This window comes from Mastomys coucha, unplaced genomic scaffold, assembly GCF_008632895.1.
Source record: "Mastomys coucha isolate ucsf_1 unplaced genomic scaffold, UCSF_Mcou_1 pScaffold9, whole genome shotgun sequence".
In the NCBI taxonomy this organism is placed as follows: domain Eukaryota; kingdom Metazoa; phylum Chordata; class Mammalia; order Rodentia; family Muridae; genus Mastomys; species Mastomys coucha.
The window spans coordinates 85,589,140-85,601,935 of record NW_022196915.1 but is presented as its reverse complement, the minus strand read 5'-3'; the positions used below and the strand labels follow the sequence as shown (position 1 = coordinate 85,601,935).

At 40.4% G+C, this 12,796-nt stretch overlaps 1 protein-coding gene across 12 annotated transcripts in view; it reads left to right on the top strand.

The window, feature by feature from the left end:
• The window catches only part of Klf12 (Kruppel like factor 12), a 411,614-nt gene that overhangs the window by 20,036 nt on the left and 378,782 nt on the right, over positions 1 to 12,796 (top strand). The window contains exon 1 of one of the 12 annotated variants that reach the window (XM_031362765.1): positions 10,513 to 10,535. The exons of the other annotated variants lie outside the window; for them this stretch is intronic. The gene's annotated coding sequence lies outside the window, so the exon portion shown is untranslated. Of the gene's footprint in view, positions 1 to 10,512; positions 10,536 to 12,796 lie in introns of those variants that run through there. 12 annotated transcript variants of the gene reach the window in all.

Below are 12,796 nucleotides of genomic sequence, written 5' to 3'. Positions count from 1 at the left end.
GCTTGTACCTCTTTACCTGTATTCTCCTGTATTTCTTTAAGGGAGTTATTCATGTCCTTCTGAAGTTCAAACTATAATTTCAGTTTGTATAATCAACAGAACACTTTAAATGATAAATTCAGTTTGTATAGCAGATGGGACTTATTTCTTGACTGAACCTTCTTATTTTGTAGCTTTTAGAAGGAAATAACTCTTCCATTAAAGTTATAGGAAGTATTAATACATGTCTGTACATCCTTATTTTTCTGTTAATAACTGTAGGGCCCGCAATAATTCCTGTCTATCTCTAGTAGCAGCAGCAGCAGCAGCAGTAGTAGCAGTAGTAGTGGTAGTAGTAGTAGTAGTAGTAGTAGTAGTAGTAGTAGTAGTAGTAGTTGTAGTAGTAATAGTAGTAGTGTTCTGTGAATCATCCCCCAATCTTGATTGATTTGGCTAAAGTTTGTTGATTTTTATTGAAATAGTAAAGTGACCAGTATTTGGCTTCACTGATTTATTTTAAATTCATTTTTCTATTTTCTATTACATTGATACCTTCTGTTTATTATTTTCTTCCTTCTTTCCTTACAGGTTTAATTTATTTTTTATAGCTTCTTAAAATGGATAGGAATATTGATTTGAGAACTTGTGTGACTAATGCAAAAAGGGTACTCTGAGCATGGCTATTTTAAAATTTTATTTGCTATATCTGTTAATTTCCATTGTGATTGCATCTTAGATCCTGGATGATTTATTATTATTGTGTCCATAATCAGATATTTGAGGATCTTTTTTCTTATATATTTTTGTATTGCTTTGATTTCTGTTGGTTTTCTTAATGTTTTAAAAGAAAGTGTACTTTATAAAGCTGAAATCCTTTAGAAATGTTGCTAAGATTTGTTCATTGGGCACGGTGTGGTCTATTTTGGTAAACGTTACAAAAAAGAGTGTATAGTCCTTGTTGGGTGGTGGTGATAGGTAGGTGTAAGTCGCTTTGGTTAGAATGTATTCTACGCTCTACATCAGTGGCTCTCCACCTCCCCAAAGCTGTGGCAATTTAATTTAGTTCCCCATGGTGTGGTGACCCTAAACCACAACATTTTTTTGTTGCTGCTTCATAAGCGTAATTTTTGCTTCTGTTAGGAATTGTAGTATGACTATGTGATGGGCACGATATCTGATATGCAGTCACTGACGGGTAGCATCCTACCCCTTGAGAACTGTTGTTGCTCTAAGGGCAGTGCTGTTTTGATTCTAGTACTTTGAGTTTGATAGGAAGGGAGGGAGCACTTCAGTGTTGTGACTCTGTAGGCTTCTGGTTTAAATCCCATCAGCCTTTGCTTTGCGCATTGCAAACCTGTCATTTGATCACAGACCTTAGCATTCTTACATTTTCTTGGTAAATTGACCTCTTTGTCATTATGCAGTGTAACTATTTTTCCTTGTTAAGCACTTTACTATAGGTTGTAAACTTTTAAAAATCTACCTTTAACGGTTCCACCCTTAAAAAAATACTTGTTAATTCTGGGGGTTGAACTCAGACACTAGTAGTAAGGTAAGCAATCACTTTACCACTGAGCCACTTACGCAAGGCAACATCTGTGTTTTTCATAGGATGCTTTGGCCGTTATCTTTGGTTCAATTTTTATATGATTAAGTTTATACTTTTAAGCTGGCATCTCTTTTCTGCTTGTCTCATTTGTTTTACTATTTCATGACTTTTCTTGCCTTTTTCAGCTGAGGGGTTCTTTGTTGTTTTTATTCTATCTTATTGCTACTACTTCATTGTTAGAGATGTTCTCCTCACATGTTAATATTTAAACAGTAGCTACGGAAGGGTTTCTAATATACATCACCCAACTTCTCTATTTACTTCTTGTGTGAGGTCAGCATCTTATTACAGGACACTGCCATTTTTCCCTCTCACGTTTTGTGGCTGGGAAGATGGCTTCATTAAGAAAGTGCTAACCGTGCAAGCATGAAGGCGTGAGTTCCATGCCTAATATCCCTGTAAAAACCTATAGGTAGCAAACGCCTGTGACCCTACCTCTGGAGAAGAAGCACCAGTGGAGTCTTTGTGCCTTGCTGGCCACCTTTGCAGAATGGCTTTAGCCAGTAACACACCCCATCTCAAAAATTAAGATGGACAATGGAGGACATGAACCTCTGGCCCCCAAGTGCTTGCTCATGTGTACCTGGACATGCACAGATGCATACATGTACATGTATGGGCAAAGTAATACTCTACATGTTGTCCAGCTACTGATTTTCTTTCAAATGTAAATCACTCTGAAGAGTATCAGAGCCATGAAGATTTTGAACATCATCATGTCTCTTTGTTTTTCTAATGATGACTTTTCTAAAAAGTCATTTAGTTCTCTAACTTTTCTTTTGCTATCCTAAAGTGATCAAACAGATATGTTTTACATGACCTTCATCTGTCCTGAAGGCAAAGCAGACTATGCTGTATGGCCAGGTCTGGAGGCATCACTTCTTCATAATTTTCTTGGTTTAGGGCCACAGCCCACGAGACAGTGTTGATCGCAACAGACTAGACTCTCCCTACTCACTTAACCTCTCTGGACACACCCTCCTCGATGTACCCAGATGTTGGTCTTCCGTATGATTCAGACCTCCTTGCTCATATGTATCTTATATGACCCAATGTATGCCTGTCGGCTTTTGTTTAGACATAAATTTCTAATTTTTATGTAAGAATCAGGGATAGATGTAAGCGAGCTGGAGGGGTCAAGGACACCACAAGAGGATCTGTAGAGTCAGCTAACGTGGCCCCATGGGGCCTCACAGAGCCTGGGCCACCAACCAGGAAGCATCCAGGAGCTGGACCTAGACTCCATACACATTTGTAGGAGATGTGCAACTTGGTCTTCATAAGGGTCCTCTAACAAGTAGAGCAGGGGCTGCCTCTGTCTCTGTCCCTTCTATTGATGTGCGTGGTTGGCCCTCAGTGGAAGAGGATGTACCTAGTCCTAAGGAGAAGGGAAGGGACCAATGATGGGAAAAGATCTGTAGAGGTGGAACTGGGGAGAGAAGAGGGAGAGGGGCTGCAGTAGGGTTCTGTATGACTTTATTTATGTTGATTCACTTTTGATGACATTTTTGTCACTTTGTCACTTTTTGTGCGCCTTTAGAGCTTATCCCGAGTGTCCTAGGTAATCTATCTTTGCGGTGACTATTTACATAATGGCTTACTTCCCGTGTTGCTTCCTTTTCCCATCCGTCCCTCACTGAGGTGTCACTGCTGCTCTGACTCACTTGTTATTTAGTTAGAATGATTCAGTATTTATATTAGGAAGATTCGACTCCTATGATTATCATGGAATCCTTGTTTATCCTCAGGTGTTCTCAAAGATTTCCCAGATCAGCGAGTTGTACTGTGGCTCGATTTCTGTTTTCACCCAGGCCACCCTGGAGTGTCCTTACAGCCTCTCTCTCTGGACCGCTCACTTGCGATAATAAGTTTGATCCTTCTCCATTTGTTTTCTTTGTATTGTGTAGACATACATCTTCCTTTGTTTCTTCTTTGCTCCTTCCTGCCAACCAGCCTTCTCCTTCAGTGTCAGGCACCACTGTGTGAGCCATCCAGCCTATTTTCACCTAAGGAAAGGCACGAAGCTGTAGATGAAGGTCTGCTGGAGAATTCTGGGAAGTTTTTCATCTACTTTCTTCACCATGTGGACAGACATTTGAAAATGAAATTGTTCCTTTCAAGATTGAGTTCAGGAGCAGCTGAAGTTAGGCCATTCTAGTTAGTACAATGCAAACATGAAATGGTTCAATGGTGGTCTTGAACAGCCAACCATCTGGCTAGGCTGAGGCCACAGATAAATCCCTCTTCAAGACCTTGATGTTAAGTTGTTTTGCTTATGTAGTTGATGCATTTCTAATGACAGTAATGATAGTTTTTATTTGGAAAGCCTCTTTTGTTTGTTTATTTTAACTACCTGGATAATTTAGGAATTTTGCTGGGATATAAATTTATGTATGTTTCTCACCCATTTTTCTTACTTCTTGGTGACTCTGAATCTTCAGAAACTTGTCTTCAGACAGAACCCTTTTTTCTCCTGGAGTTAGCCTGGGCCTGGCTCTGGAGACCAAGTGCTCTACACTCAGCCGCCTCGCCAGCAGAGCAGGCAATAGAAACCTTACTGTCTTTTGCCTTTCTTTTTTCTCTTTTTGTTTCTTCTCTCTTGCATCCTCCCGTTTCCTTCACTTTTCTGGATGTGCCCATGCCTGGGAAAGTGCCTGTGCATGTGTGTGTGCATATGCCTGGGAAAGTGCCTGTGCATGTGTGTGTGCCCATGTCTGGGAAAGTGCCTGTGCACGTGTGTGTGCATATGCCTGGGAAAGTGCCTGTGCACGTGTGTGTGCCCATGCCTGGGAAAGTGCCTGTGCACGTGTGTGTGCATATGCTTACTTGCATAGCTGCTAGATTAATAAACCCTTATCTTGATAAATCTCCTTTTTTCATTCTTTTTTTTTTCCATGCATTTTGTAATTTTAGTCATAAACTTAATTCCGGGCATTATTTAATTTTATGCACAGAAATATTGTATCACTTTTGTGGGTAAGGACTTTTTAAAAAAGACAACAGCAAAGAATCCACCTTGTGGAATTAATAGGTTTGTGTGTCAAGGCCAAGGATCTAACACTGGTAAATTTCTATTACTCTGTCTCTCTCTGTCTCTCTGTCTCTCTCTCCCTCCCTCTCTCCTCCCTTCCTCCCTCTCTCCTCCCTTCCTCCCTTCTTTCCTCCCTCCTTCTGTGTGTGTGTGTGTGTCTGTGTGTGTGTGTCTATGGTAGGTTCTTTATTTTATTGATATGAGTACACTGTAGCTATCGTCAAACACCAGAAGAGGGCATTGAATCCCATTACAGATGGTTGTGAGCCACCATGTGGTTGCTGTGAATTGAACTCAGGAACTCTCAGTGCTCTTAACTGCTGAGCCATCTCTCCAGCCCTGATAGAGTTGGTTTTTTCACTTCCAAGACCATAACCATCTTGAAGAGCTCAGTGGTTGTTTTTGGAGGACGTTTGCTCTTTGATTTCAGTTTCTCTAATGTTTTTTCTCATGATTAGATTGGATTATAGGGTTTTAGACATCATGTCATAAAACGGAAGTACCCTTTTCAGTGAATCCTTTCTGGGTTGCCTACACACCGCCGTCCTAAGGTGGCACCCTCAAGGTACCCATTGTGATTTTAACCTTGCTTACTTTGCCTGACAGTCTTCTTCATTGTGAAGTTGTCCTTCATACTTTAAGTTTGACTTCAAAGTTGCTGGTTGGGCTTGGGTAGTAACAATATATAATATTTGGGATTCTACAGGGCTTTTCTCTCCCAATTATTTATGTTAAAATCTCTGTTAGTACAGACATGTTTATGATTATTTATGAGTGGATTTGTCATCTAGCATATAATTTATTTTCTTCCTCTTATATTTTGCAGTTTGGGTTGTAGAGATTTTTCAGGTTTATTTCTCTATAATTTTTTTTTTCCTAATGAGCACATTTCTACTTGCGTTACATGATTCTCTAGGCATATCCTGTGTTTTCCTATCATCAGATCAGCCGTTGTTGTTTTACAGGTTCATTTTGTTGGATAATGATATTTAGAGCTCTGATCTGGTGCCGGTGTTCTTCCTGCCTACTGGATTGGATGCTATTTTTATTGTTGATTGAAATTGGTCAAAACCAGTCAGCTCTTTTGTTTGTTTATCCCTCCCTCTCCTCCCTCTCTTTAGCAAATTGAAGAATAAAGGAAATGCCAAAAATTCTCATTGCACTAAAAACCCACTTCAATCAGTTCCATAGATGGTTCATAAGCTAGCACACTATAATGACAGTGGGAAATGTAGAGTTTTGCAGGTACCTGCAGTTTTCCCTTTGGCAGTTGCTGTTATCTTGGTGCCTTGGTATGGTTTGGAATGAGGACTGTTTTAGTCTGAGTTCCATCTCTGGATACATAGTATTACTAATACTATTTTGTAATTTAATGAATACTTTGCTATTAAGAGTTCTTTCATTTCATAGTTACTGTAAACTTTGAGCAGAAAAAAAAATCCAGCCCTAATTATAGTTTAATGAAACATTGTGTTTGCCGTCTTAGTTTCTAACACTGGAGGATCATCGATGTGTGATGTACAGCACTTTGTGAACAGCCCTGTGATGGCACCTCTGTCTCTGTAGGGGAACAGCACAGACGTGGGAACCAGCTAATTCTCTTAGAATGTTTACAGCATGCAGAGGATTGTGTTTCACTTAAAGCTTAAAATCTTGAGAAAAATGGCTTTACCATTTTGAGAGTTGAGTTCTTAATAGTTTGACTTTCTACCTTTCATGTAGAAGCACACATGCTGTAAAACATTCATGACCATGTATAAAGAATTTAAAGAGGTTGAAAACTCGCTCAGAGCAAATCTTTACACAATAACTGTGTGGATGAGAGAGTTCCTTTGTGAGCAAGAACATAAAACCCCCGAGACTTTCCCCTCTCGGGTCAAGGGGGTGACAGTCTCCATCGGGCTGTTGTAAGGCACTGTTAAAGTCATTCCTAGCCCTCAGAAGGGACGTGTGGTGGAAGTGCCTCACTGATTCCTTTTGAGTTTTCCTATAAGGCAAGTTTATTAGAAACATTTACTGAATATTCACAAGACCCTTGCCAAGATCTGTCTGTGCCTAAGTTTCTGAAACATTAAGTGTGGCTTTATTTGGGGAAAAATATTTTGGTAGTGATAGATAAGAATCTTGAGATGAGATTGTTCTTGATTTTTCAGTTTAGGAAAGGTTCAAAGTCGAGCATCTTTTAAGAGTCAGAGGCAAAAGCCACATGTTCACAGAAGCCCAGTTTGGAGGGCTGGCTGCCACAGGCCGTGGAATGCCAACAGAAGCCAGCAGAGACACAAGTACATTTTCCGTGGAGCTTCCAGAAAAACCTAGCCTTGCTAATGTTCTCGAGACATGGGGCCATTCCAGTTTTCAGGTACCGAGATTTCTTTGGAGTTTGCTTGGGCAGTCAAAGGAGACTTATAAACTTTCCACAGGAAAGAGGAAGGCATTCTGGTAGGTGATGGCTATCCAGGGTGAAAGATCTAGAAATTCTAAGTTTTGAAAAGTTATCAAAAACCTGAACAGTAATTTGGGCAGCTTTGTGTAGAATGTTCCAAAAGCATAGAAAGGTGTGTGTGCTCAGCGTTGCTCATGTGGCAGACTGGAGGAGGTGCCAAGGAAGAAGGGCTGGGTATAGGCTGAGTGGGGAGGAGTTTCCTGAGCAAAGACTTCAAGGTGGGGAAATGACACGTCCCTCATGGGGTGACATGAGCAACAGCCTGCCTGAATCCCACTCTGTGTATTCACCCTTCTCAGAGCAGATCAGTTTCTTAAAGACAAGTGGGCAGATACCAACCTTCAGATTACTGTTGTGCTCTGTAGTGAATACTGATCAAGAAGTTTTAGTTCTGTCCATTTTTTCTTTGGCCTCTTTGAGTATTTTTGACTACTTTGAGTAGAGTGTGACCTTAGAGACCACAATGTTAAAAAACAGCTTCATTTTCTGTGATGAGGGAGGCATTAGACTGTTCAGGGGTGGGGGGGCACGTAGTGATGTTTTAGGGTTTGCCAATGACATAACGATTCCTCAGGCTTGTGGTGTGCACAGTTGTCTCTCAGAGTCTTTGAGGAGTCGGATCACAGACCCTGATAACATCTGTGCATTATATCCATCTGCCTGTATTCCTTATATCATCTACAGTTTCATATGATACATAATACAGTGCAGATGTTGCATGTTGCTAGCTTCATGTTACTAGCTTCAGTGTTCTTGATGGGCTAAAGGCAATAAAAACTATTTATACAGGCATAGATAGCATCAGCCCATGTTAGTTTTAATACATGGATGGTTGGATTCTAGGATGTAGACGCCACAGATAGAGAAGACCAATTCCCCCTCCTTTCTTTCCTTCTATCCATTCTTCCTTCCTTCCTTCCTTCCTTCCTTCCTTCCTTCCTTCCTTTCTTCCTTCCTTCCTTCCTTTCTTTCCTCTCTCTCTCTCTGTCTTTCTCATTTTAAAGAATCCTTAAAATGTAACAAACCAAAACACTGTTTCTTAGGGCTCAGTTTTTACCTAATTGGTTATGAGGCTCACATGGCCCATGAGCTGAAGTCCACTGCCATGTTCAATGCAATGTATTAAATTAGGGGTTGCTTTTCATTTTTCAGAAAGCCACTTGCTGAAAGAAAAAGTATTACTCATTAATAATTTAAAATCTCATGCCAGGTATGCTTGATCAAAGTTTATAGCTTTCTAGTCTTGAGTACTGAACAAGTTAGAACTAGACAAATGCTTAGGTTTTCAATCAAAAGTCTCTGCCTTCTGCATAAGAGAAAGGTTCGGAGGCACATTTCATAGTTCTAATAAAAAGAAGAAAGGGCACAGGGCTTCTCCAGCCTTTGCAAAGGACTCTGTTGCTAGTTCAGTAACTCCAAAAACTTTGGAAAGTCTGTATTTCATTTCTGTGTGACCCGTTTCATTGAGTATGTAGAAACACTTCAACAAAATTGCGTTCATTGGGATGAGTGGTTAATTGAGCGTTTCTAGACCATCATCAGAAAGAGCTTTGTTAGTAGATGGTGTACTGGTTAGTTATTTTTACCAACTAAACACAAATCCAGACATATCTGGGGAGGGGGAATCTTAATTGGGAAAATGCCTTCATAAGATCGGCCTATTGACAAATCTGCAAGGTAATGTCTTGATAAATAATTAATGTGGGAGTGCCCCATCTCTGTGGGTGGTGCCACTCCTGGACAGGTAGCCTGCGTGCCCTGAATAAGAAAGCAGACTGAGTGAGCCACGAAAGCAAACTTGGTAGCAGCACTCCTTTATGGTTTCTGCTTCAGTTCTTTCCTCCAGGTTCTTGCCTCAGCTCTCTTCAGGGATGGAGGATTACCTGAGACTTCCAAGGGAAGGAAGTCCTTTCTGTCCCAAGTTGCTTCTGGTCATGGTGTTTCATCCTAGCAATAGATACCTTCCTAGGACAGATCGTCTTGTGTTTTTTGAATCTTGTTCCGGAAACCTCTGAAATCCTGCAAGGAATCATGGGCTATTTCCCTTTAAAATAGATGGTGCCAGCAAGTTCTATTAGGATTATTTAAAATTCTTTCCATATGAGTTTGTGTATAGATCTGAAAGGGAGCTCATTCATTTAATATTTTTTTTAAGCAAAAGATGTTATAGGATGATTTAATTCCTATTAAACAAATATAAGTCGTCTGTTATGAAAAACTGTATGCTAAGTTTCACAGCAGGGAATATTAAGAATCCTTCAAAGGACATTGTTAGACTTCTCTTCAAAGTACAGAACTATTCCCATCTGTGCCCTCTCCCCGAATTCTGCACTGAGTTATAGAGTCTGTAAGAATTGCTAAAGCACAAGTAGTTTTGGAGGGAAGTTAGGTCGTTGAAATCTATCTGAGATGCAGAGTTGGAATCCTTAGCAGCCAGTGTCTTCCTGTGGTTCTCTCATATTCTATTTGTAGATTACAAATCCTTGCCTCCATACCCTGAGGCTCATTCTTATTTTAGCCACGTCTCTCACCTCCCAGGCCTCTCCAGCAAGATCCCAGTTCATTCAATGAAGTTGAGACCAAGGGATTACAGCGCTCCTGGTGAGGGTGGGGAAAAAGAATTTAGAATCTTAATCTTCTAGGATCTGTCTAGTTGGTTATTCAATCCTCTGGGGACCTCCTCAACTGTAACGTGGAGATGATATCTATTTTGTATTTTCTGAGCAGTTACAGGGCCTCGCACAAGCATTTTAGGGCTTGGCACACAGCAAGTCAAGAGCTAATAGCTGGTGTTGGTGAACTGTTCTACTGCCCGTCCCAGAACCAGGGGCAGGGCACACGCTCACTTCTCAAGTCAGGCTATGGTAGAAACCGTCCGTAGCCCTGAGTGGTAGGGACAACTTTAGAAACTCACCGGAGGTTCCACGGGTGAGGTTCCACGGGTGCTCTCTAGAGGTTTGGCCAAGGAGACGCCCTGTGAAGGGTGGGTTCCACTGGCATGGGTTGAGGGGAGGAAAGGGCTGTCCAGACACAGGAAGCAAGTTGAGCTGAGGGTGAGGCAGGAAGTGGCGGCTGTGAGCCAGGCAAAGGTCTACTCGGGCTAGTTTAACCCACAGAACTGCTTACGTTGGAAACGTGCAGTGCTTTCAAAGGTTTAAGCCTCCAGAGACTCATGGCACAATTCCCTTTCGAAACCTTGATTTACAATTTCTCTTGAAAATTTTATGGCTCATATTATAATGATAGGTTGAAGATTATGACTCCAGCTTAGTGCTCAGTCTCTTTAATTGCCACTGTCTAAAGGTTTTTAAGTATTGTGAGCCCCCTTTTCTTTTTTCATTTGTTTGTTTGTTTATTTTAGAGGCATAGTCTCATGTTTCCCAGGCTGGCCTAAACTTGATATTCAGCTGATGATGACCTTGAACACTTCATTCTCCCGATTTTACCTCAGATTACTTTGAAACCTGCTTCAGGTATTGTCATTAATTTTTTCATCTGGCATATATACATGTATATGTATAAATACATATGTATGTATGTGTATATGTATATATGTGTGTGTATATATATAGATGTACATATACCATTTCTCTAGACACAGCCTGTATACTTCCATTTTTCTCCCATCTTTATTTATATTGGTTTTAGTAAAGTTTGGCGTTTTCCATGATTTAGAGCTCTCAGGGTTTTTATATTTGCAGTGACTACCACCAGTGTCCCAGAGATTCTTTGTGCTCTCCTTGCGTGCTCACTGGGACATGTTCCTGCAGTCGAACCCCATCGAGTTCGAGTGGTTCAGTGTTTCAGTGGTTCAGTGTTCAAGTGGTTCAGTGTTTCAGTGGTTCAGTGGTTCAGTGTTGTGACTGACATGTTTGTGGTATTAAGTATGTTATTATATCACTTTTTTCCTAAGCTAAGAATAAATAATAATAGACTTGAATAACAGTTTTTTAACCTATTATATTATTAATTTCCTCTGAAATATTTATGCTTCAACAGCATAGTGCTTTGCTTTTAAACAATAGATTCGGAAGTCTCCTTTTTTTTTTTAAAAAAAAAATGCTTTTATTTTATCTTATGTGATGAGTGTTCTGTATATATGTACATTTCATATGTGCCTGGTGCTCTTAGAGGTCAGAAGATGGTGTTGCTTCCAGGGGATTGCAGTTACAGATGGGTTTGTTCCTCTTTATGGGTGCCAGGAACTGAACTTGGGTCTTCTACAAAAGATTCAAGTACTTGTGACTACTGCGCCCTCTGACTGTGCCCTCTCCTCAGATCCAGGAGCCTCCTGGATCTTTTCCATGTTGTACACTAGTTCTCACTTCTTTAGCTGAACTGTTCTTTTGAAAAGTGTTGTCACAAAGACTACTCATTCCTTTAGTCTTGGAAAATTTTGTATCTGTTACCTTTTGGTTTCAAAAAGTAATTTCTTGTTCTGTTCTGCTGATTTTACACAAATGTTTTTCAGGGATTTGAACTTATCAGTTTTTCTGTTTCATTTAATTCAATATTGGCATTTATAGTGACTTTAATGATTTTTTTTGCCATTTCTTAAATTTAATAGCACAAAAATTCAGGTAGTACATGTATTGTTTGTAAGAAATTCTTATCCTTGATGTCATGGCTTCAAGCTGTTATATTTTATTACATCATTTTATGTTTGTGTGAATGAGAACATCATGGTACATGTGTGGAGATTAGAGGATGACTTTTGGGAGTTGCTTCTCTGGTTCTGCCATGAAGGTACTGGGGACTGAACCCAGAGATCCGGCTTGGTGGCAAGTGCCTTTTCCCACTGAGTGATGCCATTGGCTTAGTTTTAATTATTTTAGATAGTTGATAAATTTCTGTTCAGCCTTCTAGTTTATAGCATGAAAAGGGATTGAAAACTCCAACAGTTCTCTTTAGTTAGTATTTTACAGAGCAATTTGACAGTATTTTAGCCTTTAGGGCCTTTAAGATACTTCATTTCTCACAATGAAGAAATTTCAGTTCAGAGTCTTCCATTTGAGTGTCTGTTTATAATAATAACAAGCACAACAGTGAGAGCTCATTCCGTAAGCTTCAGGTCCCCTCTTCTATCATCACTACCAATGTTTAGACCTAAAGGATTGCTGTTTCAACTTGTACCCACTTGTATCCCGTTTAAAAGTGAGTTTTTCATTGGAGGGAATTTCTGCACCCCTCCTTATGGTTCCATTGATGGAAGTGGTTTGCCATTGTAATTTTTGGTTGGAAATCTTTGAGGAGGAGGAAGTTGATGACATCGGGTCCCTGCCTAGACTATGTAGAAAGGGGATATGGGCACCAAGTGGAGGGACTGCTGTCCTGAATGCTGGTGTGTCTGAGCCTCTCAGTTAGCGTGTTGGAACAAATCTCTTTGTACTGCCCTTGAGTGTAGCTCATTTGGGTGGTAATTACCGTGAGAGCTGCAGGTTTGCTAGGAATTCATGTGGTCCTAAAAGAAGCTAAAGGGACTGCCTTTGCCCTTGAACCTTCTTGTAAGAATCACATCTAAGAAGATGTGCCAAGTTCCATGTGAGGAATGGCTTCTCAACAGGCACCAAGTCTGTTGGAAACGTGGACCTCCTAGACTTCAGACTGCGAGAAATAGATTTTTGTTATTTAAAGTTATCAAGTTCAATGGCTTTGATAGTAAATAGTCCAAGCCAACTGGTGCATCGTCTGCCACCCATCCCATCCCCCCACGCATCCCATCCCCCCACCCGTC